The sequence below is a fragment of the Lissotriton vulgaris genome, chromosome 1_1 (assembly GCF_964263255.1).
Source record: "Lissotriton vulgaris chromosome 1_1, aLisVul1.2, whole genome shotgun sequence".
In the NCBI taxonomy this organism is placed as follows: domain Eukaryota; kingdom Metazoa; phylum Chordata; class Amphibia; order Caudata; family Salamandridae; genus Lissotriton; species Lissotriton vulgaris.
In genome coordinates this window covers 49,796,240-49,822,089 of record NC_141685.1, presented here as the reverse complement: position 1 = coordinate 49,822,089, position 25,850 = coordinate 49,796,240, and the positions used below count along the sequence as shown (strand labels likewise).

General features: G+C 48.2%; 1 protein-coding gene across 1 annotated transcript in view; it reads right to left on the bottom strand.

The window, feature by feature from the left end:
* The window catches only part of LOC147737193 (uncharacterized), a 132,846-nt gene extending 110,702 nt beyond the window's left edge, over nt 1-22,144 (bottom strand). Inside the window, exon 1 of the mRNA XM_086919060.1 lies at nt 22,023-22,144. The gene's annotated coding sequence lies outside the window, so the exon portion shown is untranslated. The remainder of the gene's footprint in view (nt 1-22,022) is intronic.
* Nucleotides 22,145-25,850: the final 3,706 nt, after the last annotated feature.

Here is a 25,850-nt window from a genome sequence, read left to right as displayed (position 1 = left end):
ATGGGTACTTTGGGTGTAGGTGTTTCATAGATGGTGATTGAGCCCAGAATGTCATTGTGATCCGACCATGTGAGTGGGAGGATGTGAGTTATAAGAAAATCCTCCAAATTGGAGAAAATGCCATCCAGAGTGTGACCGCCGTCGTGAGTGGGGGAATTGACCAATAGGGGGAGACCAAGGGTGTTCATGTCCGAGAGAAGGGAGGACGTGTCCCTGTCCTCTAATTTGTCTAAGTGAAAATTAAAGTCACCCAGTACTGTTAGTGATTCTTCAAGTGCAAGAGACTCGAGGATAGAGCTTAAATCAGTGAGGAAATCTGACCATGGTCCTGGTGGTTTGTATACGAGAATCCCTCTGAAATTATTAGAGGGGGATAGATTGATGGCAAATTGCATGGCTTCACAAGAGGATGAGGAGATAGCGAAGGTCCTCACATTAAATGTGTCGCGAGCGATGATGGCTAGTCCTCTCCCTTTTTTGCGCTGTCTATCCTGTCTATGAACCGTGAAGCCTCTTGGGACCGCAATGACTAAGTCTGGGTCAGATGTGCTGTCCATCCATGTCTCAGTCATGAATAATATGTCTAATTTCCGATCCTCTATCAGGTCTGCTATATCCTGTCTATGTTTACCAAGTGAACGGACATTGGTAAGGGCTATCAGTGTACTCTTAGGGGTATTTTTGTTGCCGGAGAGAATTGTTTTATTTGCCAGAAGAATGGAGGCCTTACAATGGGGGCAGGACTGCATGGATGGACCAGAGATGAATATAGGATCAAGCATTAGGCAGTCATTATGATCGCGTGGGCGCAACTTGTGCAGCATAGTGTTTGAGTATTAGACACGTGGAGCTGGGGCGTCTGGACCAGGGGTAGCGGCCCTGGGCCCGGTCCAGGCGCGGACGGGCGCAGACGGGAAGGCCAGGTGTTTTTATACATGTTAGAGGAGGGTGGGAGGCGTCCAACAACTGGACCGCAACCCTTTCCTCCCAGCAAGATGGCGGCTAAGGTGGATCAAGTCACGGTGTCAGCGCCTGAATCGGCTGCGCCGTGCGAGGAAACAAGCTGTTGGTGCCTTCAGTGCGACGCAAATCTCGCCCCGAAGTACGGATGACTAGGTAATTAAAAATGACAGATTAAAATATCTACAGTTTTTAAAAACGGGAAATTCACGAGTAAACAGGGATAGTACAGAGCGCCCCCGGCTTCCGCCTCAGGGGAGAAATAGCCAAATGCGCTGTAGTTGCTTGATGTGCTTCGCAGCGCTACACTTCCTCTCTCGTTTGAATTCCGGTGGCTGACTGCTCCGCGCTCTCTCACCAGGAGGAAGAGACCCCAGAGGCCATGATGCTCGTACCGATATTAGGTTAAGCGTCCCCCATCTTTTATACAAAATACAACTTCTATTGGAGGGGGAGGTACCTAGAAACATTAATTTTCTCTTTTGGAAGGACTTCACTAAAGGTTAAGAATATTCTTTTGGCTAAAAAGGATTGTCGACCTGATTTCGTAATGGATTGCCTAAACGGAGAAACTGTGATTTTACCTGCCTTTTCCGAGCTTGTTCAATTTTGGAATTTGGAATTGGATTTGTAGAGCGCATAGCTACCCTTGGGCATCCCAGCGCTGAGAGGACCTAGTTTTTCCAGGGGGGAGGGGGACGGTTGGGAAGACAGGGTTTTAAGGGAAGAGCCAAGTTTTTAATTGTTTCCGGAAGGAGAAGAGGTTGTGTTCTCTCCTCATGGCTACTGGAAGGGTGTTCCAGAGCTTTGGCGCGTTGTAGGCGAACAAACGGCCGCCGGATCTTGACTTTTTTATTCTTGGGATGTTGGCAAGGGCAAGTGCGTCAGATCTTAGATTTTTGGTAGACTGGTGGGGCTTCATCAGGGGTCTGAGAATTGGGGGGCCTTTGTCGTGCATAATTTTGTGCGAGATGCATAGTGTCTTGAAGGTGATGCGCTCCTTCACTGGGAGCCAGTGTAGGCTTTTGAGGGCTGGTTTCGCCGAGCATCTCGCTTTGGTTCCTGTAAGGACTCTAGTTGCCGCCTTCTGAGCCACCTGAAGTTTCTGGATGACTGCTGCAGGGGCTCCTAGGTACAAGACGTTACCATAGTCTAACCTGGAGTTGACCAGCCCCTGCATCAGTAACTTCCTGGACTGGAAGGGGATCAGGTGGAGGATTTTTCTGGACATGCGAATAAGGCCGAAGCAGGACACTGAGGTTTTTCTAGCCTGGGTTTTAAAATTAAGGTCCTGGTCGAGCCAGATGCCTAGGCTTTTGACCTCGGTTTTTGGGGTTGGGTAGGTACCCATGCAGGGTGGCCAGGAGAGATTGGTAGGTAGTTTGTTCGGGTTGCCAAGGAGAAGGATCTCCGATTTGTCACCATTAAGTTTTAGTCGAGAATCACACATCCATTGTGAGATTCCTTCGAGACATCTGGCGAGATTTTCTAGGCTGGTGTTTGATTGATTGATGGAGACCACCAGCTGAGTGTCATCAGCGTACATCACTGTCTTGACGCCGAAAAGAGTGATAACGTCTGCAAGGGGGACATATAGACGTTAAAAAGTGTGGGGCTCAGGGAGGAGCCCTGGGGAACCCCACACTGCATGGGCAGAGCTTTGGACGTGGAAGTGCCATCTGACACCTGAAAGGATCTTCCCTCAAGGAAGGACTTAATCCAGGCAAGGGCAGAATCGGTGATTCCCACTCGACTTAGCCGGTGGACCAGAATGGCGTGGTCCACTGTGTCGAAGGCAGCACTTAGATCGAGGAGGATCACTGCCACTGATCCTCCTGCGTCTATGATGCTTCTCGCCTCTTCGACAACTGCCAGGAGGGCGGTATTGGTGCCTTGCCCCGGTCTAAAACCGGTCTGGGAGTCGCGTAGTAAGTGATTCGACTCCAGGAAGTTGGAAAGTTGCTGGTTAGCTATTCGTTCGGCCTCTTTGCTGATCCCGGGGAGGAGCGAGATGGGTCTGAAATTGGGATCCGTGGGGTCTAGGTGGGGTTTTTTCAAGAGGGCCTTGACGGTAGCCTTCTTCCAATTGGCTGGAACGGTGCCCTTTTTGAAAGAGGCATTGATGAGGTTGGTGAAGGGTAGGGCTACCGTGGGGGCAACCAGTTTTAACTTGCTGATGGGGGCTGGGTCAGATGGGGAGCCACTTTTCACAGTTTGCAGGGTGGCTAAGAAAGTCTCCGTGGTGATCTGATCAAAGGCTCGTAGGTATGGAGCCTCAGGATGAAGGGGAGGTGCGGTGGCATGGTGAGGGGCAATGGGTATAGGGAGTGAAGTAAGTATTTTGTTGATTTTTGCGGAGAAGAAGTCGGCCATTTGATTGCATCTAACGCCCTCTGGGTCTGGCGGTGGTAGGGGATCCTGGATTTTTGTCAGGAGGCGTACAATGCGGTAAGTTTCCTTCGCAGAATTGGCCGCTGCTGCAATCTTTCCTTCGAAGAAGGTGGCCTGTGTAATTTTTATGGAGTTCTTGTAGAGCTTGATAGCGGCTCTGTACTCATTTTTGGATTCCGTTGACCAATTTTTCCTCCATACGCGCTCAAGTTTTCAAGCATCGGTTATACACTTGTATGCCAAGGAGTGGGCACTAGAACTAGCTCCTACGTTATACCCCAACCCTGAGGGTGGTATGACAGTTGCCCTTACCATGAAGTACCACTGAGGACAATTCCATAACCTCAAAGATAATACTCCATTAAGCATGAAGCTAAAAAACAAGTTAGGGAAATCCTGCAAGAACTTGAGTACCGGGGTGTAATAAAAAGTTGCACCTCATCAATGAATAATCCCTTGTTTCCTGTGATGAAATACGATCATTCATATAGTCTAGTGTTAAACTACAGAAACTTGAACACAGAAAGTCGCACATTTGTAGTACAAAATACACATAGTGTCGCACTAATAAACAACATTGTGTGGAAAAAATACAAAACCAAACTTGATATCTCAAATGGATTTTTCTGCCAAAATATATCGCCTGGAAGCAGGTATTTGACGTGCTGCTGGATCCCGGATAAATGTGAAAGCAGCAGCACTAATTTCTATCTTTTGGAGGTGGAGTTGGGGCGAGGGGGGGCAGGCACTGACTTGGAAAGAGTATAAGTCTGGTGGGCACCAGGCAGTATAAGTCACTTAGTCCTGGTTTTTCAGGAACTGGTCCTTCTCGGTCTGGTCCCACAGGCTCTCCTTGTCCTCCATGGCGCTGGTACTTGTACACTTGGCCGTCATGGTTCTATTTTGTTTACTGTATTTATAGAGCGCAACACCCATCCCTAGAGGGATATCACAACACTAGTCGTCCAGCTGGAACTCATTCTAGTCTCACTAATCTAGATCCTTGGTTTTCCTAGATCTGGTCCTCAAGGCCGGGTCCCAACCATTAACATCTGGATATCCAGGTCTTGGTCCATATGTTCTTGCTTTTTCTCCTGATCCTAGTCCTCAAGTGCCCACTGGTCCTGCTGTCGCTGCAGCTCATTCTTGAGGTCAAAGTGCTTCTGGGCCATGTCCTAGTATTCTTTGTCCTCCTCGTCTTTGTTCTTGTAGCCGAGACTACTGCTTCTTGTCTTCGCTGGTTATGGCTCCCTCTGTCTTCTCAGTCCTGCATACCCTTGTTGTCCTGGTCCCTTATCCTCCTGGCGTAGACGCTGGCCAACTGACTCCAGTCCTCATGGTCCAAATGCTAAATGTCATGACTCGCTCCCTGCTCTCTTGTGCCCACCACCATTGTGCTGAATTGTGAGACTCTCCAGTGTTTTAATAAGCTTCTGGACCTTCCCATCTATGCATATCTTGACCTCCAGCCATTTTGATGCTATTTGGAACTTCCCATCCATTCCCAATCCATGCTGGGTTTTGTGAAGCCAGTCTCTCTGATCATGCTTGAAACTCCATTACCTATAATGCCCTGCTCACTACTCCCTCTTCGCCCCTGCAGGCCAAGCATGGGTGGAGGAATACAGCACACCTGTAGCTGGCAACTGGTAGCCTGTTCACACCTGCTGCATGTGAATACTGTGAGCTCTTTGAAGCCCCAGCTCCCTTCAGTCAAGTGTTGGTCACTGTAGCTGTGTTCCTGCGAGGCCGACCCTTGTTTCTTGAGCTTTTGTTATCAATGTTTCCAAAGTTCCTGAGCTATACCTATTCCTTGCTTTCTGAGCTATAGCGATTCCTTGTTACTGAACTAGCACTGCTTTCACGGCTATCTTCACTCCTGAGCCTTAGCTACTTCTTGTTTGCTTGATTCCTGAACCAGTACTGTTTAGTGCACCCCTGCAGCCTCCCTACTGTATTTCCGTTTTGCCAGTCCTTGCTTCCCCTCCCATTACCTTTGTTCCCATTCCAAGTTTGCTGTCTTCCTGTGCCTACGGTCTTGCTACTGGTTTCCCCTGTATGCTTGTTACCTGCTTTCTGCCAAGTGTGCAATTTCTTCCCCTTTTTTTCTGTACTTTGATTCCTTGATTTCTGAGATAGAGTTAATTCCTTGTTCCTTGAACTAACACTGCCTTCAGTGCTACCTTCTTTTCTTGATTCCTGAACCAGTACAATTTAGTGCACCCTTATAGTCTCTCTCCGTTTGTATTTATCTATTCCGAGTCCCTGCCTTTTTTTGAAAATGTACCTCTTATTCCAGTTCCTACCTTCTTGTCTTCCTGTTCCTTTAGTCTTAGCTTCCTGTATCCTAGTGGTTTTCGCTTCTCACTTTCTGCCAAGTGTGCCCTTTGTTTTCAATTCTTTCCTGTTAAGCACTCCTCCTTGCTAACTCTTTGTCTATTGTGGCTGTATATTTAGTTCTTCACCCTTGCTGTTACCATCTTGCCGGGTCCGGTTTGATCGCCAGGATCTGTGGGCACAGCTGACAACCCTGGTGTGTTACTTGTTATTTTTGAATATTGTGTTTTAGTTAAATTTCTATTGTCATTATAGGTATTTGCTCCACAGACCCTGTCTTTTCATGTATATCCTATATGAAGTTTGAAGTTTATTGACTTGTATAGCGCTGAATCACCCATGAGGGTATCTCGTCGCTTAAGACAGTGGGGAATACCAGAAACGAAGGAAAGATTGAAAGAGGTGGGTTTTTAACATCTTTCTGAACTGAGCCAGAGTAAGTCCAGAGCGCAGGTGAAAGGGTAAATTATTCCAAAATGCTGGAGCAAGATGAGAGAATGCTTTCCCACCACTACGTGCCTTTTTGACTCAGATGATCAGAGCATGACCTAAGAGTTCATGCCGGGGTGTAAGCAGAGGGTTTAATTGCAAGATACGAAGGGCCTTGACCATTGAGGGCTTTGTGAATAATGCAGCCTATTTTGAATTTTACCCTTTTTCCTATAGAGAGCCAATGGAGTTGGTTCAGGAGAGGTGCAGAGGGTGTTCTAGCTGGGGCGTTGACAGTAAGTCGGGCAGCGATATTCTGCACCACCTGAAGTCTTTTTATGGCAGATTGATTAGCTGAGAATAGGAGGGCATTGTAGTAGTCAAATCTACTAAGCACCAAGGCCTGCATCAAAGTTTTCTTATCATCAGCATTCGTAATGTTCTGTTTTAAATACTATACTTTCGATTTCCATGCTATCATCAGCATTCGTAATGTTATGTTTTAAATACTATACTTTCGATTTCCATGCTATCATCAGCATTCGTAATGTTATGTTTTAAATACTATACTTTTGATTTCTATGCTATCATATGCAAAAATGTTCTGTTTTAAATACTGTACTTTCTATATCCGTGCTATCATGAGAATGAGGCTCGGGTTTGCCTGACTGCAATGGCTAACCCTGGGGACAGCTTTGAACAAGTACATCCTTACTTATGCTGCCAGAGCTTCTTTTATAATATCTATGTAATGGATCAATGCAACTTTATTTTATTATGGAATTTCACTTTTTGTAGCAGTGGGCGTTGAGCTGACTGGTTGAGTTTTACCTTATATGCAAGTGACTATAGATGATGTGCAAGCTTCTGATTTCACCCAGCAGTTGGTTATGGACTTCTGCTACGACTGCTGCTAACAGTGCCTGCATTACTTTAAGCTAAATTTTACGTGAATTGTCCTATCTGCACTCAGAACATGGAGGCAGGAATTATAATCAAGATACAGTGATGGCTCGATAATTTGATGAATAGTAATGTGCACGTTATTCGGCTGATGGGATTACTTTAACTAGGACTATTTGGGGCTGCCGCTGAAGACCTAATTGAAACACACACTGCACTTCAACTGAAATAGCCGTGTTTTTATTTTTTAATTAAGACAGGCATGATCTGCAATGACGCCATCTATTTGAAGCGGAGGTCTCAAACTGAGAAAACTCGACCTCCTAACTCCGAGTGTCACCTTAGGGCCCTGATCCTCAAACTGCAGTGATCTAAAAGGGGTTAAGATAGCAAAATAAATGAAACCAGTCAAACTTTACACGGGGCCTTCCACTGTGCGCGGGCTGCAAAGTACATTTGCACACCTACATGTTTAACTGTAAAAGCGTGGCTCCAGGGTCACCATTGTGCTTTGGCTGTATGAAACTTAATATCCTGCAGTAGGATAGTGATCTAACATGTAAACATTATAAACGTCGCTCCTGAGTGTGCCTTGTCGAGCCCAGGCTCGGTGCCTAATGTGTAAAAGTTGGACATGCCCTATAGCAGACTATTGTGGGTTCTTACAGTGTAGAGCTTTGCTTCAAGAGTTGTTTTCACTCTGTAGACAAAGTGTGATTATTTCTATTGACACGCCTACAGGACTTAATCCCCCAACTTATAACGTTGAAAATGACAATGTTTTTTACTTTTACTTTGCTTTTTTATACCATTGACAATAGTGGTATGCAAATATGATAACTCCACTGCCGATAAAAAAACAACACAGAGTCAACCTAACCCGGAATTAATATAATAATTCTTTTGTCACATTTTAGAGCTATTAATTTTATATATATGGACATAGCTATTTGAATGTACTCGTGGCACTGTCTTACATGCAATGTAGTAGCGAGGATTTACCATATCTTCTGCCGGGTGCAGTACTATATGTGGCCAAAAGAGGTCTCATGGGCCCACTTTTGGCCACATATGGTACGACACCCTGCAACATGGCTAGGTGAAAAATATTGCCATTTATATTGCCAATAACTCCAACTCCAAAAAATGCGAGACCGATTGTATTGCCAATGCAATAGGTCTTGTATTTGTTAGTTGGAGCTGTTGGGGTTGAAAATGACAATTTTGTTTCTCTTGCTTTTTTAGACCATTGGTAATAGTGCTAAGCAGATAAACAACTCCACTGCAAATTAAAAAACAAAAGCAAAAAACATTCTTATTTTCAACGCCAATCGCTCTAACTTTAAAAAATACAAGACCTATTGCATTGCAAATGCTTGTTCAGTATTTTGAAAAGATAAAGGTTTAGCAACTTTTACTAACCACCGTTACAACAGGTCTAAAAAATCATCGACATAGCCAACAGATCTCACATAGGCGAAACCTATTTTTTTTGCCAATGCCAGTTAACTTCTCCTGACACTGCTACATTGAGAACCCAAATAATTGCTTCTTTTTCCTACCCTGTTCCCAGTAGCAGCTTGCACGGATCAGGGATCGCCAGGCAGCCTGGAGGAAGGGGGAGGAACCATACCTCCTCTCTCCTCTTCTGCTCTTTCCCATGTTGTCTCTCTGGGGCCCGGAACAGGAAGCAGCCATGCTCCCTCCCCTGAGCCAATCACAATACTGAAATGCAGCATTGTAATTGGGCTGAGCGCCGTGGATCGGTGCTCGCCAGTGAATGGGGGCCGGGCATGTTCTCCACGCAGGCTGTAATGCAGCCTGAATAAGAACATGGAGGTGCGCATGACTGTTTGACCTTGTATGCGAACGACTTATTAATATATGTCCGGGACGCCACTAGAGACCTGACGGCCATCTGGAGATCACTAAAAGATTTTGCGGAAGTCTCAGGCCTTAAGGTGAACTGGGAGAAATCCTCGCTCTACCCACTGAGCCATCCCTTGGCCCCATTCGAGGCCAGGATCAGGACCCAATCTCTCATATGGAACACAGAGGCCCTTAAGGATCTGGGAGTGCGGCTGCACCACACCCCAGAGGATCTGTACGAGGGGAACCATTGTAAGGCGCTAGCAGGACTTAGGTCGGCAGTGAGGTTTTGGAAAACGTTACCTCTGGCTCCCATGTCACTAGCAAAAATGATAATGGTCCCTCGACTATTGTATCTTTTCACCAACCTCCCAGTTGTCCCACCGAGATCATTCATTAAAGAACTGGATAGTCTCCTCACTGAGCTTATATGGGGAGGAGGGCGGCGACGGGTTGCGTTATCCACATTACGCCTACCCACGACGGAGGGGGGCTTGGGAGCGCCAGCATTCGAAGCATACTTCTTGTCGGCACAGCTCCAATGGCTATCGTATTGGACGGCGGGGCGCCATATAGGAGAGACTATCACCATAGTGGGCCCCCGTGCCGCAACAGGCAATCCACAGATTACTACTGCCGGGTACTAAACCCATACGCACACGGCCACTGCAGGTGTCCATAGCCTGCACCTGTATGATGAGAATACATCGTATGTCTGGGACGCGGCTGCCGTACTCGCCCCTACTGCCTCCAGTGAGGTTTCCAAAAGGAGACACATACTACACAACGGGCGCCCTCCAGGCATGGACGGATCTGGCGGTCATTGAGATGGAATCATTCTTTGAAGAGGGACAGCTGAAGACATATGCCCAAATGATGGAACAGTATGATCTCCCACCCGGGCAATTTCTAATGCATAGGCAAATTTTAGATAGCAGCCGTAGAAACTGGAATCCTAACACAGGGGAACCTCCAACACACCCAGTAATTCACACAATACTACACAAGGGAGTGAGGTGCCATTTGGTTACTTGGCTTTACAAGGCAGTGCGCAAACTAATCCTTCCATCCCTTCAGCCCCTACGTCAAAAGTGGGAAACGGACATAGGGAGGGTAGTCCATGATAAAGAATGGAACACAGCTCTGGAATACCCCAAAAAAGTCTCAAGAAACGCGAGATTCCGGAACATACAGTTAAATATCCTCCACAGAGCTTACCTCACACCGCACCGCCTTCATCAATTCTTCCCAGATACACACTTTGCATGCCTCCGCTGTCAAGCCCCAGCAGCAGACTTCAAACACATGATTTGGGACTGCCCCACACTTATAGGCTTTTGGGACCGGGTTCATCGGTCACTCACAGCAATTACCAACATCACAACAATGTCCACATGGGAGGCAGGTACGCTCGGGATTTTCAGCAGGCGGAAAACTGAGAAAGTACAATGTCGTTTCATGTCCCTAGCCATCCTATTGGCGAAAAGGGGAAAGCCATGTACTGGAGATCCCCTACGGGACCTCCGGAAGCAGCCTGGATAGGCGCCATGATCAAATGGGGAAAAGCTGAGGAAGAGACACATCGGGAGGAAGAATTGAAGGGAGTCCGCAAACACCCTATTTCTTTGGAATGGGCACAACTAATGCACAAATTTACACAGACAACAAACCCACCGGAGACACCCATAGCCTCACAGGCCCACGTACAGGCCCAGCCGCTGTTCCGGCATCCCCTATTTTAGAGGAAGCACAACAACGCCCGCCACCCCGAGCCCAATCTGGAGTGGAACCCATACAGAATGGCCACCCCTTGACAGAGTAAGGATCACCACAACGACTCGAATCCTCGACCCCCTCCACATAACACGCGCTGCCACAGCCCCGCACCTCACGGCAGCTGAAGGACAGCCCACCAAGGCTCAGTTGGAAAGGGGTACTCCACCAGAGTTTTTTTTTGGGGGGGGAGGCATTTTGACAAACAGGACAGGACCACAACATGAGATGCACATTACATTGAACCCGTCAAGTACGCGATAATGCGCTGGAAGGGAGGTGTCAACTGCCCCCGACAGGTCTTAATTATAAGGTGCACAACATGGCCGATACAGGCATAGGATGTATGTAAACACGGACCAAACAGTTCAATTCAATTCAATTAAATGTATATAGCGCGCTACATACCCAGAGGGTCTCAAGGCGCTTGAGGAAGGGTGGGGAAATTACTTGTCGAATATCCATGTTTTAAGAAGCTTTCTGAATGCTAGGTGGTTCTGAGTAAGGCGAAGGTGAGTGGGAAGTGAGTTCCAGGTTTTAGCCACCAGGTAGGAGAAGGATCTTCCTCCCATGGTGGTTTTGTTGATGCGAGGTACAGCAGCAAGGGCTTGATTGGAAGAGCGCAGCTGGCGGGAGGGGGTGTAGAAGGAGAGTCGTGTGTTGAGGCATTCAGGTCCAAGATCATAAAGTGCTTTGTGTGCGTGGGTTAGGAGGCGGAATGTTATCCTCTTATTGATGGGAAGCCAGTGGAGGTTTTTCAGTTGACCAGAAATGTGGTCTTTGCGAGGGATGTCTAGTATGAGTCTGGCTGAAGCGTTTTGGATGTGTTGGAGTTTTTTCTGAAGTTTTGCGGTGGTACCGGCGTACAGGGTGTTTCCGTAGTCCAGGCGGCTTGTAACCAGTGCGTGGGTGACCGTTTTTCTAGTTTCGGTGGGGATCCAGCGAAATGTTTTTTGGAGCATGTGGAGGATGTTGAAGCAAGAGGATGAGACGGCGTTGACTTGTTTGGTCATCGAGAGTGAGGAGTCCAGGATGACGCCCAGGTTCCGTGCGTGGTCCGTCGGGATGGGTGCTTTTCCAAGGGCCTCTGGCCACCAGGAGTCGTCCCAGGCGGAGGGGGAGGAACCTAAGATAAGGACTTCTGTTTTGTCTGAGTTCAGCTTCAGACGGCTGTGCTTCATCCACTCGGCTACTTCTTTCATTCCTTCATGTAGGTTGGTTTTGGCGGTGTTAGGGTCTTTGGTGAGTGAGAGGATCAGTTGAGTGTCGTCAGCGTAGGAGATGATGTTGAGGTCATGTTGGCGCACGATGGCCGCGAGGGGGCTCATGTAAACGTTGAAGAGGGTGGGGCTGAGTGAAGATCCTTGAGGCACGCCGCAAATGACTTCAGTGGCCTCTGACTTGAATGGTGGGAGGTCGGACAATGCAATGCTTATGTAGAAGAATGTTTATCTGGTGATTATTGTTGTTGTGTATTCACAGCATAGCACTAATGTACTGAACCATAACTGTCATAATGAATGCTAAAACCCAATAAACAAACCTAAACAAAAAAATGACTGTTTTACCGGCCCGAGAGGCCGGCCAAACAGTCATTGTGCACTTGGGAGTGGGCAAACCCTACCTCCCCTGCTCTGAGAGCAGAGCAGCCCCGCCCGTACCACAAAACTGCCCAGCAGAAACAAATACAACGATAATCTCAAGTTATTATCAATGTATTTGTTCTTTCTTTCATTGCTTGGCAGCAGTGGGGCAACGTCCCTCTGCCTTAGCGGAAGTGCCACAACTGCCTGTCCTCCCACATCCAATCAAGCATGTCTCAATGCACTTCAACATTTGACAGCCCTTGAGACCCTCTTGCTGAACTCATCCTCAACAGAGGTCTACTTTACCTCCTCTTCTGCTACCATCACCTCACGTAACTCTCTCCTGGTCCCCGTCTCTCCTCGTACCTTGTCCTCCTCTTCTGCTAGAAACTGAGGAGTGCTTCTCAACCATTCACTGTGTATAACAGCGCTCATTACTATCACCGTCACCACAGGATGAAACCAAGTAACACATCGATGAATAATATATATCCACGTCTACTATTCCACGCGACCAATGCACTGATTCACTCACTGCTCAACAGCAGATTGGATTACTACCACTGCTGTTGAAGTCTCTCAGTATCCGTTCTCCCCACTGGATAAGACCCAATACTACGACCACACCCTTTCAACACGGAGCTGCAGGGCTCTCGCCGAAAGCAAAGAACACTCTCTACAAGTTGTTGAAAATCATATTCAAAGCGCCCCTCAGCATTTCTGTGGACTACCTAAATACATTCATGCTACAGTCATGTAGGAGAATTGCCAAAGAGAACTCTATTATCACACCCAAAGTCACTCTGCATCATTCCGATTCCACCTTCTAGGACTTCATCGTTTGACCCCACGGCCTCCCAAGATCTGAGCCTGCCCCACACCCACTCACTCACTGAGATCTGAGCCTGCCCCACACCCACTCACACACTGAGATCTGAGCCTGCCCCACACCCACTCACTGAGGTCTGAGCCTGCCCCACACCCACTCACTCACTGAGATCTGAGCCTGCCCCACACCCACTCACTCACTGAGATCTGAGCCTGCCCCACACCCACTCACTCACTGAGATCTGAGCCTGCCTCACACCCACTCACTCACTGAGATCTGAGACTGCCCCACACCCACTCACTCACTGAGATCTGAGCCTGCCCCACACCTACTCACTCACTGAGATCTGAGCCTGCCCACACATCCACTCACTCACTGAGATCTGAGCCTGCCCCACACCCACTCACTCACTGAGATCTGAGCCTGCCCCACACCTACTCACTCACTGAGATCTGAGCCTGCCCACACCCACTCACTCACTAAGATCTGAGCCTGCCCCACACCTACTCACTCACTGAGATCTGAGCCTGCCCCGTACCCACTCACTCACTGAGATCTGAGCCTGCCCCACACCCACTCACTCACTGAGATCTGAGCCTGCCCCACACTCACTCACTGAGATCTGAGCCTGCCCCACACACGCTCACTCACTGAGATTTGAGCCTATCCCACACCCACTCACTCACTGAGATCTGAGCCTGCCCCACACCCACTCACTCACTGAGATCTGAGCCTGCCCCACACCCACTCACTGAGGTCTGAGCCTGCCCCACACCCACTCACTCACTGAGATCTGAGCCTGCCCCACACCCACTCACTCACTGAGATCTGAGCCTGCCCCACACCCACTCACTGAGATCTGAGCCTGCCCCACACCCACTCACTCACTGAGATCTGAGCCTGTCCCACACCCACTCACTGAGATCTGAGCCTGCCCCACACCTACTCACTCACTGAGAACTGAGCCTGCCCCACACCCACTCACTCACTGAGATCTGAGCCTGCCTCACACCCACTCGCTGAGATCTGAGCCTGCCCCACACCCACTCACTCACTGAGATCTGAGCCTGCCCCACACCCACTCACTCACTGAGATCTGAGCCTGCCCCACACTCACTCACTGAGATCTGAGCCTGCCCCACGCCCACACACTCACTGAGATCTGGCCTGCCCCACACCCACTCACTCACAGAGATCTGAGCCTGCCCCACACCCACTCACTCGCTGAGATCTGAGCCTGCCCCACACCCACTCACTCACTGAGATCTGAGCCTGCCCCACACCCACTCACTGAGATCTGAGCCTGCCCCACACCCACACACTCACTGAGATCTGAGCCTGTCCCACACCCACTCACTGAGATCTGAGCCTGCCCCACACCTACTCACTCACTGAGATCTGAGCCTGCCCCACACCCACTCACTCACTGAGATCTGAGCCTGCCCCACACCCACTCACTCACTGAGATCTGAGCCTGCCCCACACCCACTCACTGAGATCTGAGCCTGCCCCACACCCACTCACTCACTGAGATCTGAGCCTGTCTCACACCCGCTCACTGAGATCTGAGCCTGCCCCACACCCACTCACTGAGATCTGAGCCTGCCCCACACCTACTCACTCACTGAGATCTGAGCCTGCCCCACACTCACTCACTGAGATCTGAGCCTGCCCCACACCTACTCACTCACTGAGATCTGAGCCTGCCCCACACCCACTCACTCACTGAGATCTGAGCCTGCCTCACACCCACTCGCTGAGATCTGAGCCTGCCCCACACCCACTCACTCACTGAGATCTGAGCCTGACCCACACCCACTCACTCACTGAGATCTGAGCCTGCCCCACACTCACTCACTGAGATCTGAGCCTGCCCCACACCCACACACTCACTGAGATCTGGCCTGCCCCACACCCACTCACTCACTGAGATCTGAGCCTGCCCCACACCCACTCACTCGCTGAGATCTGAGCCTGCCCCACACCCACTCACTCACTGAGATCTGAGCCTGCCTCACACCCACTCACTCACTGAGATCTGAGCCTGCCCCACACCCACTCACTCGCTGAGATCTGAGCCTGCCCCACACCCACTCACTCACTGAGATATGAGCCTGCCCCACACTCACTCACTGAGATCTGAGCCTGCCCCACACCTACTCACTCACTGAGATCTGAGCCTGCCCCACACCCACTCACTCACTGAGATCTGAGCCTGCCTCACACCCACTCGCTGAGATCTGAGCCTGCCCCACACCCACTCACTCACTGAGATTTGAGCCTGCCCCACACCCACTCACTCACTGAGATCTGAGCCTGCCCCACACTCACTCACTGAGATCTGAGCCTGCCCCACACCCACACACTCACTGAGATCTGGCCTGCCCCACACCCACTCACTCACTGAGATCTGAGCCTGCCCCACACCCACTCACTCACTGAGATCTGAGCCTGCCCCACACCCACTCACTCGCTGAGATCTGAGCCTGCCCCACACCCACACACTCACTGAGATCTGAGCCTGCCCCACACCCACTCACTCGCTGAGATCTGAGCCTGCCCCACATCCACTCACTCACTGAGATCTGAGCCTGCCCACACATCCACTCACTCACTGAGATCTGAGCCTGCCCCACACCCACTCACTTTGGTTTATGTTACTGACTATATCTGCCTATCAGGTTAGGTACCACATTTACCCTTTTGTTTGATGCTTCTGATCGAAATTACTTTCCACTCATTTCAAATAAATAATAAAACATGCATTGTCATTTAGGAGGTGAAACGGCACGGCCGATCTGCAACACGAATACCGTCCTTTGGAAAGATTTTTTGTGATCCACCACTGCAGAGAGCGATGGGTGTGGTTGTCCACCAACACCAGATCTGTTAGTTGACCTTGAGCTTGGTTCCACTGACGTACTACACATTCTTGTAATGGGTACATTTACAATCTTGCATGAGGGACGAGAAAATGAAAGATGCCATCATACCTATTTGCTGCATGAACACTCTTGCTGATAGTGTTGTGGCTGAAATCTTTGAACTAGGTTTTATATAGCATTTATCCTGATGGGATTGGGATATGCTAGGGCTGTGGAAGTATTCACTGTTGTCCCTAGATATTGTTGCATTGTAGATGGTTGGAGATAGGATTAGTCTAGAATTACTGTGGATCCCAGACTGTGAAGCAACTGTATTGTCCGGAGTGTGTGTTGAACACAGCTGCTGTGGGAGTTTGCTTTTATGAAGCAATCGTCTAGATAGGGGAAGACATGAATTTGTTGTCTTCTGAGATGGGCTGCAACTACCACAAGGCATTTGGTGAAAACCCTGGGTGCTGTGGTGACTCCGAATGGGAGCACCTTGAACTGGTAGTGTTGATCATCTACCACAAATCTGAGATACTTCCTTTGAGCGAGATGTATTGGAAAGTGGAAGTAGGCATCTTTTAGATCTATAGTGGAGAGAAAGTTGCTTTGCTGTAGTAGTGGAAGCACTTGTTGTAAAGTGACCATAAGGAAGTGGTCTGATTGAATGTAAAAGTTGAGCGGTCTGAGGTCCAGTATTGGTCTTAGAGAGCCGTCTTTTTTTGGGATTAGGAAAAAAGGGAGTAGACTCCTGTCCCCTGATGAATTATCGAAACTGGCTCTATTGCATCTTTTTGCAACATTGCTAACACTTTCTGTTTGAGGAGCGTTAGGTGTTCTAATGACATTGGACACGGTCTTGGAGGAATGTTGGGGGGAGTAGAAGTGAGTGCCAGGCAATAACCATACTCAGTAATTTGTCTTACCCACCTGTCTGTTGTGATGGAATTCCAGACAGGTAGGAACTGTGAGATGCGTCCCCCGACAGGAGTGAGCTGATCGGGGGGAAGCACAGGGAAGTCACTCTTTATTGTTAGGGGAGATGCGGGTGTGGTTACCTCTGCCTCTACCCTTATTGTTGTTACCTCCGTAACCTCCTCTATTGTATCCCCTAGAAAAGGAGCCCTGGTTGGGACATTTATAGGATGATGTGGGTGTTCTGATTTGGAACCGGCTCTATAAAATGAGCGCTGAAAGGAGCCTCTGGCAGATGGTGACTGTAAGGCTCCCATAGACTTTGCTGTTTGTGTCTTTTTTTATTTTTTCTAGAGATGCGTCAACTGCAGGTCCAAAGAGGTGCTGTTGATCAAATGGTTGATTTAGGATCGTATTTTGCACCTCTTGCTTTAATCCAGATACCCTGAGCCAGGCGTGTCTATGATGGCAGAACACTAGTATTTATTGCACGTAACGCGGTGTCAGCTGCGTCAAGCGCACATTTGATTGAGGTATTGGTTATAAGTTTGCCGTCTTGTATAAGGTCATTGGCTTTGTCCTTATATTCTTGGGGCAGATGTTGAATGAGCTTTTTCCAGCTCATCATAGTGAGCACTATCGTATCTTGCTAGAAGGGCTTGTGTGTTTGCTATTTTCAAAGAATTAGCAGCTTGAGACGCCATACGTTTACCTGACGCGTCTAATAACTTGGATTCTTTGTCAGGAGGAGGTGTGTCACCTGACCCTTGGGAGTTTGCACATTTGCGTGCATTGGCAACTACTAGTGACTCTAAGGGAAGTTTGCCCTTAATGTACATAGGGTCACTGGGAGCTGCCTTGTATTTTTTATCTACTCTGGGGTTAAGACCCCTAGCAGCTCTAACTGGGTCTTTGAACACCTCAGGAGCATGTCTAAGGAGGCCTTGTAGCATGGGTACGACATGAGTAGATTTATGTGGTTGGGCAAAAGTCTCCAATAAGAAAAAATCTTCTTCTAAGGGGTCTAAATGAAGCTTGAGCATGTGATATGTAGCAGCTCTGTTGATTAGTTGGGCAAACCCCGCATTGTCATCCGGTGGGGATGGTTTTGAGGGGTAGAAGTGCGGATCATTTGTTAGATCGGGATCAGTACTAAAATCATGCCATGGGTCTGGTTCGTGTGGTGAATCATCAGGATCTAATGGCATTATGTTTTCATCTAATTGCCCATGCCCTTGTGAATTGTCACTATCCTCTGACTCTGGAGAGTATGGTGGCGAAATAATTAAATTAGGGTTAACAGGTGGTGGCGGTGAAGTGTTAGTCGCTCTGTGAATCTTCTTTGGAGGAACTGGAATTTGTGGTAAATGGTCTGGTTTCCTCTTTGTTGTTGGCTTTGGGTGAATCAAGATAGTAGTCTGCTTTGGATCCAGCCAGAAAAGCTCTTTGTTTTTAAAAACAAAAATAATATGCGTGCTTGGCAGACACAACTAAGCACACTTGGCCATGCTATCCGACAGCTCAGCCACATACTCAAACCCTTGAGGTACTGCTAACCTATGGAGCGTGTAGACACCTAATTATGCATCTTTACAGAACAATGCGACACATACAGTAGACACTACATACGGACCCAAGAGGCCTGGAATTTAGACTTTTACCTTCCAATGGAAGATCAAGACTGGCAGCGGGCCTGTGAACTAATACGCATGGTTTCTAGTAATGCCCATTTTCGATTAATACATTATAATTTTCTGCAAAGAACCTACTTAACGCCACAACACCTTCATCGAATGGTCGGGTCTTGCCCAGATATATGCTAGCGCTGAAACACTGTGGGGGCCGATTTCTTACATTAACCATGGTCATGCGATGAAATACACTCCTTCTGGCAACTAGCTGTCGAAGAAATGGTGCATGCCACACAACTAAGCATTGAGCTGACACCCAAATGCTATTTATTAGGCCTCTTTAGATGCCAGAAGAGCACAAGATAACCTATACATTTGGTCAGTTGCCTATGGTACTGGCATGACGTAGAATTGCAATCACATGGCCGCAACAGCATGCCCCATCGATTGCGCTCTGGCATAGAGATGGGCCTCTTCTTCTGCGGCAGACGCTTCTATCTCGTCTTGGTCAGATTCTTCCCCGAAGATATGCAAAGTGTGTTGAATGCTTTGACGCAGCCTCTCTCATCGTCGAGCCTGATGATCGGGTAGAGTCCTCTTGGACAAGCGTCACAGTCTTCCTCCTTGTGCGCTGGAGAGAGGCACAAGTTACAAACTTGATGTAGGTCAGTGTGAGGGTATTTGGCGTGGCACCCAGGACAGAAATGAAATGGAGTCCGTTCCATTTGCAGATGGCTGGCCCTATGCAGCAAGGCCCGACAGTTGCCCTAGAGGTTTTCTATTGAAAATGGGGAGTTTGTCGATCTATTTTAAACGCAGAGAACAGGTAAACGGGTACTGAAACATTACCGTTGAGGGTAGAGTGGACTGCGTACTGAGGGGAACCCGAAGAGCGGTTTTAGAGCGCAGCAATAGACATCCGAACACATTGGGGATAAAAAACAATCTAACAATGGAGTCGATGCCCATGCGCACTATCACCGAAAGGAGGAGTCACCTTACCTCGTGACTTGAAAGACTTCTTCAAAGAAAAACAACTTGCAAACATCCGGACCCAACACAAGATGGCAGGAGTATGCAAAACATGTGCATCTACAGTATACATGCCTCGAACAGAGGATTAATGGCCCCAAATCCCTGTCGTGGTATCTGGTCATGTTGTGGCTGAGTGTGCCATGTGATGTGGTAGGCTATAGTGCTTGATGTGATTTGGTCATTTTTGACAAGGTGGAGTGCTGAACGGTTTGATTTTGATCTTTGTTTTTGGGATTGTGTGAAATAGTGCGGTACTTACCGTATGATGTAAATAAATTATTGGGGTGGTGTTATTAGGGCCGAAGCCTTGCTGATTATATGCAGAATACCAGGTCTGGGAGGTCACTACTGACTAGAGGAGGTTAGCCGCTGCACAGGCCATGGGCATTGATCCTATTGAGGATAATATGTGACGGGCCACTGGTGACTGGAGCTGGCTAGCAACAACGTTGGCCTCTGGTATTCATTACAAGCAGGGTAACAATACATGTCAATATGACTGGATCTGGTTGGCAGTAGAGTTGGCCTCTGGTTTTGAATATTTGCAGGATTGAAAGATACAGGGTCTCTACTGACTGGAGTTACTTAGCAGGATAATAGGTCTCAGGGAGCCAATACTGACTGAAGCTGGTTAGTATGATCACTAGTCCCAAGGTGCTACTAATGACTCAAGTTGGCTGGAATGATAACAGGTCCCAGGGGCCAGTACTAACAGGAGCTGGCTAGTAGGCTTACATACAGACCCGAGGGGCCACTACTGACTGGAGCTGGCTAAAAGAATAACAGGCCCAAGGGTGGTGGGGTGCGAGTGGCACAAGTGACCGGAGTTGGCTAGAAACATTGACAACCTTTGGAATTGATTAAATGCAGGATTCCAGGTCACAAGAGGCACTGCTGAATACAGCTGGCTAGCAGCAGTGGTGGCTTCTAGGAAGAAGGAGTTGAGAAAGCATAACTGGATATACTGGTTTCTTTAATACCGATAATTGGTTACACATGAAAGCCACAACATGCATTGATATATTACATTACCAAATTACAATATTCTTATATTAATTTGATGTGTCTGTTCGCCTTAATATGCCTGCAAAGTTACATGATTGTATTAGGGCCCAGAACCATTTTATTTAGTGATGTCCATCTGCACACTTTCCTGCATCTTGTAGTAAATTTAATATTGACAAACAGAAGTGTTATTTCCAGAAACAGTGAATTCTGAAGCTTATCTGTGTATCTTTTATCTGCACCTCACTGACTCCTCACATTCCTCTCGAGAGAAGATCCTGCCTCCTACTCATTAGTGTTGTTTTAGTAACTGTTTCTATCACGTGTTCATGTTTCATTGATTAGGAGAAAAGTGTATAAAAATACATGGGGAGCATTAGCATTATATACTCCAAATTGCTATAGGGTGGATGCTCTCGTGCATTGCAAAGACAATTGTCACTTGTTAGTTTGCTTGGCCTTTTGCTATTTTTGCATTAAATGTATGATAGATGTGTTGGCCTCCCGATGTGTTGTGTTTTATTTTACATAGCACAAGAGATGCTGAGGAAAATGACAGTCCAGTAAACACATTCTTCATATAAATGACCTCACAGTATACTGTTCTGGAGGCACTCTAGGAAGCATGTGCTTTTCAAACCAGTTGCCCTCTGATGCGGCGTCCTCGCTATTGGATAAGTCAAAATGTCCTGAATTTTAGGAGGGTTACCATATGTAGTGCACTCTGTTAGACAGCGCTCACCTGTGGTAGTAAGATGGTAATAGGCACCTTATCACCTATGCACGGTGCAGGGCTTTGAGTTACAGAGCTCCTTACGCTGTGGAGAAGATTAGGTCACATTTACCTATTTTCCCATATTTGGTCCTGATGAAATGCCAACAGATTGCTCCATGACTACACAAGGCATAAAAAAAGTTGACCTGAAGTATAGACCCCAGCTTACCAGCAGGCCCATAGGTGATCGATACTTTCACACAGTGATAGGGGCTATTAGTTCCTCAATTTCTCTGCCACTGTTTTTAATCTCAACATGGACCAGGAAGATCACATTAACTATATTGCGGCAACTGGCCGATAGTTGATCTTATATTCATACTTTCACCAATCTCACATCTTATGACAAAACATCCTCTGTCCTACTATGCTCATCCGGCGTACTTAATATAAGATCTGCGACAAAGTGCCCTCTTGTGGAGCCCGTCAGGTGAGGAGTATAGCGCAATGATGAAGCATGTCACCTTTAGGTGAGTGAACGCAACTTGTCTTAAAAGCACATGCTTCCTAGGGTGTCTGCGTTCAGTTACAGATAATGTCTCTGGGACCTAACCTCCGGAACAGTATACTGTGATTTGACTGTTTTATTTTAACAAATGTACATAGCAGATATTGGCCCTTCCTTGTTTCGCAAAAATGATCGGATACCTGCCTCGGAGAGCACTTCTTACAGACGAGTATGGGTTTATCCTGTTGCTGCTAAAAGCTCCTTACCTGTGCGAGTTATCGGGAATGATGAAGGGGCAGACCCAAACCAGCCACATGTGGAGATGAATGACAAATACTGAAAAATTAACAGAGCTTCCAAGCTGGTGACCATTACTTAATTGACCTTGAAAATAAAAGACACGTTTTTAGTATTCTGGTGACTCATGACCATAAAAAACAAAGGTTATAAATTCAATATTGTGTCAAATACTTAAAAAATGGAACTGGGTGTGCTGAATCGGATGTTGTCCTAGGTCATGTGTGACACCTTCCACCACTATTGCTTATGGGACTTGTAGTTTTGTTTTTCTCATTAAAAGGATGGGCTCTAAAGTCCCAGTGTTCTAAGCGATGTTGGTCAAAATCAGAGGAATGACGGAGGATGAAGCATGACATGGCTCTGCTTAGCAGTGAGATGAATGACAGTTCCCCAGCCCTTCCATTCTTTGACAGACAGAGGCTTGTTGGTCATTCATATTTTTTTGCAATAACAAAGAAACGTTTATTGCAGCTTGTGTCACTAAAGAGATAAAACCCCTGGGCGTGTTTCGCTAACTACTGACAAACATGAACAATCAAGAACATGAGTTTCTGGAAAACTATCAAGCACCCAATCAGAATCAGCCGCCCTTTAGACCCAGGAATTCTTGAGGCTTTGGAGAGTATGAATTGCATGTGGTATAAGAGGAACACTACATTGACTCAAAGCTCACTTCTCAGGGATGCACTGAACTGCCAGCCTCATGGCACACTTAGCCAGCTCTTCACCTCCTCCTCCTCAAACTGTTGACCAGGTATCAGGGCAAATGAGCCTGCAGCAAAGCATCGCTGGCTTGGTTCCACACCGGACCAGGCAAGGTGGTCAACTCCATACTCCTCCAAGTCAGCAAGCACTCTGGTCGAGCCAGTCCTAACCCCACATGAATGTTCCCCATCACAACTATTTTAATGGTACAAAGTTATGTTTCTGCCAAATGACTGAGTCAAAAATTGAAAGGTTTTACTATGAAGTGCTGAAAGAGAAATCATTAAGTTTTTCAATATTTCTGAGTCTGCCACAGTACACAGGAGCATTATTTCACTACAGCAAAAAATCATATATGTGCCCTGTAGAAAGCACGTTTGAATGAAACATGGAATGCATTGCAGCCAACAATCCGTGCAATGAGGGAGGAGCTTCGCGGGCAACCAAGATGGCCGCGTGAGCTCGGAGCTCCGAAGACCCTCCGATCCTCCGAATTAATCCTGTCGCCTATCCTGCCCCACAGTAGTGGGAACATGCTGTTGAACTGCTGCTGACGCTGGACTCGTTCTCCGATCGAGGATCCGAGTCTTCTAGGTGAAGTTACACCGTGTTGAAAGTTGGGGACGACGACGCCATCATAGCCCGGAATTAGGTGGGCGACTGCAGCGCTGCTACAAGGTGGCAGTCTGGGGAGAGGAAGGCCGCCCCATTCTGAGGCATTGGCCAGGTCATCCTGTGGACTGAAGTGTTGGATGAGCGGTGGGGGCGGATGCTAACGCCTACCAACTTGGGGCCTCAACGACGACCGGGGAGTCTTCCTGATTGAAAGACCCTCTTGCCCAACATGGCGGGCAGAGGAGACTCAGACAAAGGAAAACCTAGAGTCAGCAGGAAAACGTCCCTTTCTCAACCCTATCTCCGATCGCTACGCCCTCCCAAAGGGATCGCCCGGAGTCACAGGACGGCCTAAAGACATGCAGCGAGATGTGTCGCCGGATGACTCAGATCCAACCCTCCGGGACGTCATGGGAGCCATTGCGGGCATCAAGGCTGAGATGCATAAGCAACATGAGGTGTTAACAAATAAGGTCAATACACTAGCCATCGAGATCAATTTGATCAGGGCCGATCTCGGCAAGACTAACAACAGAGTCAAGTCGCTCGACATAAAATCGTCGAGTTTAACCTCTGACGTGACGGACCTACAGTCGGAGATCCGCGACCTAAAAGCTGCGAACATGTTGTTTGCCCGCAGGCTTGATGACTTTGAAGGACGGGCCAGGTGCCAGAACGTCCGTATTACTGGAGTTCCGGAGGGTGCGGAGGAGGATGCTACTGATCTCTTTGTCGAGAACTTGGTTCAGAACCATCTAGCACCCGGTGGACTCAGCAAGGTCTTCTCGGTTGAGCGAGCGCATAGACTACCTGGAGGCCGACCGAAACTGGGGGCCTCTCCGCGCCCAATCATCACCAGGGTCTTCAATTTTAGGGACCGAGACGCTATCCTGAAGGCCTCGAGGAGAGGTGGGCCGCTAAAGTTTCAGAACGCTGACATCAACTTTTTCCCGGACTTCACCCAAGCGGTGCAGAAGCGTAGGCAAAGTTTCATGGGCGTGAAGCGTAGGCTGAGAGAGTTGGGGATGAAGTACTCAATGCTATTCCCAGCGAAACTGCGTATCGAACATGATGGCCGAGCATTGTTCTTCGACATGCCAGAAGCGGCTGGGGACTGGCTGGACACTTTCCCCAACACCGGAGCGTGCCCGAGGAACAGTCGGAAGGGGCGTCGGGCGGCCCCGATCTTCAGGAGTGAGAGGTCCCTTCGGACCATCTTCGGACGATGAGTCTGCTCAGGCAGTTAGTCACGGACTATTGTGTTTTGCTGACATTCTTTCTCAGGGAACGGGGGATACGGGGGGGATAGGCTGACTCCTTACTCCTCTAAGGGCTTTTCGTAGATTAGTTTTTTGGGGCGACAGGCACACTGCTAGTTGGGGGGGCTTTTTAGTCTAATGCAGGGGTGCAGGGTGGGGGGTGGTTGGTATAACTGTTTCTTGTGTGTTTTCTTTCTCTTTTCTTTCCCATGGCAAGGTAATTATTCTTCTGATGAATATGCTATAGCGGCTGTTCCCTGTGGGGTTGGCGGGGGCCTGTACATCGACGATGGGGGGTAAGAAGCTAAATATTCTGAGTTGGAATGTTAATGGGCTGGGTGATCGCATTAAGCGAGGGGACATGTTGCAAATGTTTAAAAGATGCATGCCTGATGTCATTTTGTTACAAGAAACTCATCTCATTGGCAATACATGCCACGCACTCAACAGAAAAGGCTTTAAAATGGTGGCACACTCAGGGTTCTCCTCGGGGCGGGGATCATGGTGCGCATGTCTCTCCCGTTTGAGGTGGAGACTAGTGTGGTCGATGAGAGGGGACGCTACGTCGCCATCACGGGCAGATGGGAGGGACGTACCCTGGTTTTGGTTTCTGTTTATGTCCCCCCTGGCTTACAGACGACTACTTTTCAAGATCTTGGAGGCGCCATTTTGGGCTTGCCAGGGGGCTTGCTTATAGTTGGTGGGGACTTCAATGCAGTTGGGTCTGGAACCTTGGACCGTTTTCCATCCAGAGATCTTCGCAGCTCGCAGTCCTGGCTTCCCGATTTTTTGAACACCATGGGGCTTGTCGATTGCTGGAGACTTCTTCATCCCGCTCAGCGGCAATACTCCTTTCACTCGGGAGCGCACGGCAGCCTCTCCAGGATTGACTACGTACTGGCTTTGGCTGCCCATGCGTCAGCCGTCTCTGAGGCCCGCTTGATGGCCAGGGGCATATCGGACCATTCCCCGGTCTGGGTGTCCTTTGATTTTGACATCGTAGTGGCCTCTAGAGTAGCGCCGGTCAATCCGTGGTATTTCCATAACCCCAAGACTCGAGACCTCCTGGCTAAAGCCATTGACCTTTATTTTTCCGAAAATACGGGCTCTGTGACGTCGGCCTCGTCTCTATGGGAGGCCTTTAAAACTGTCCTGAGAGGAGAGGCCTTCTCCTTAATAGCCGAGGTGCGCAGACGCAGGGATGAGGATGTGGTG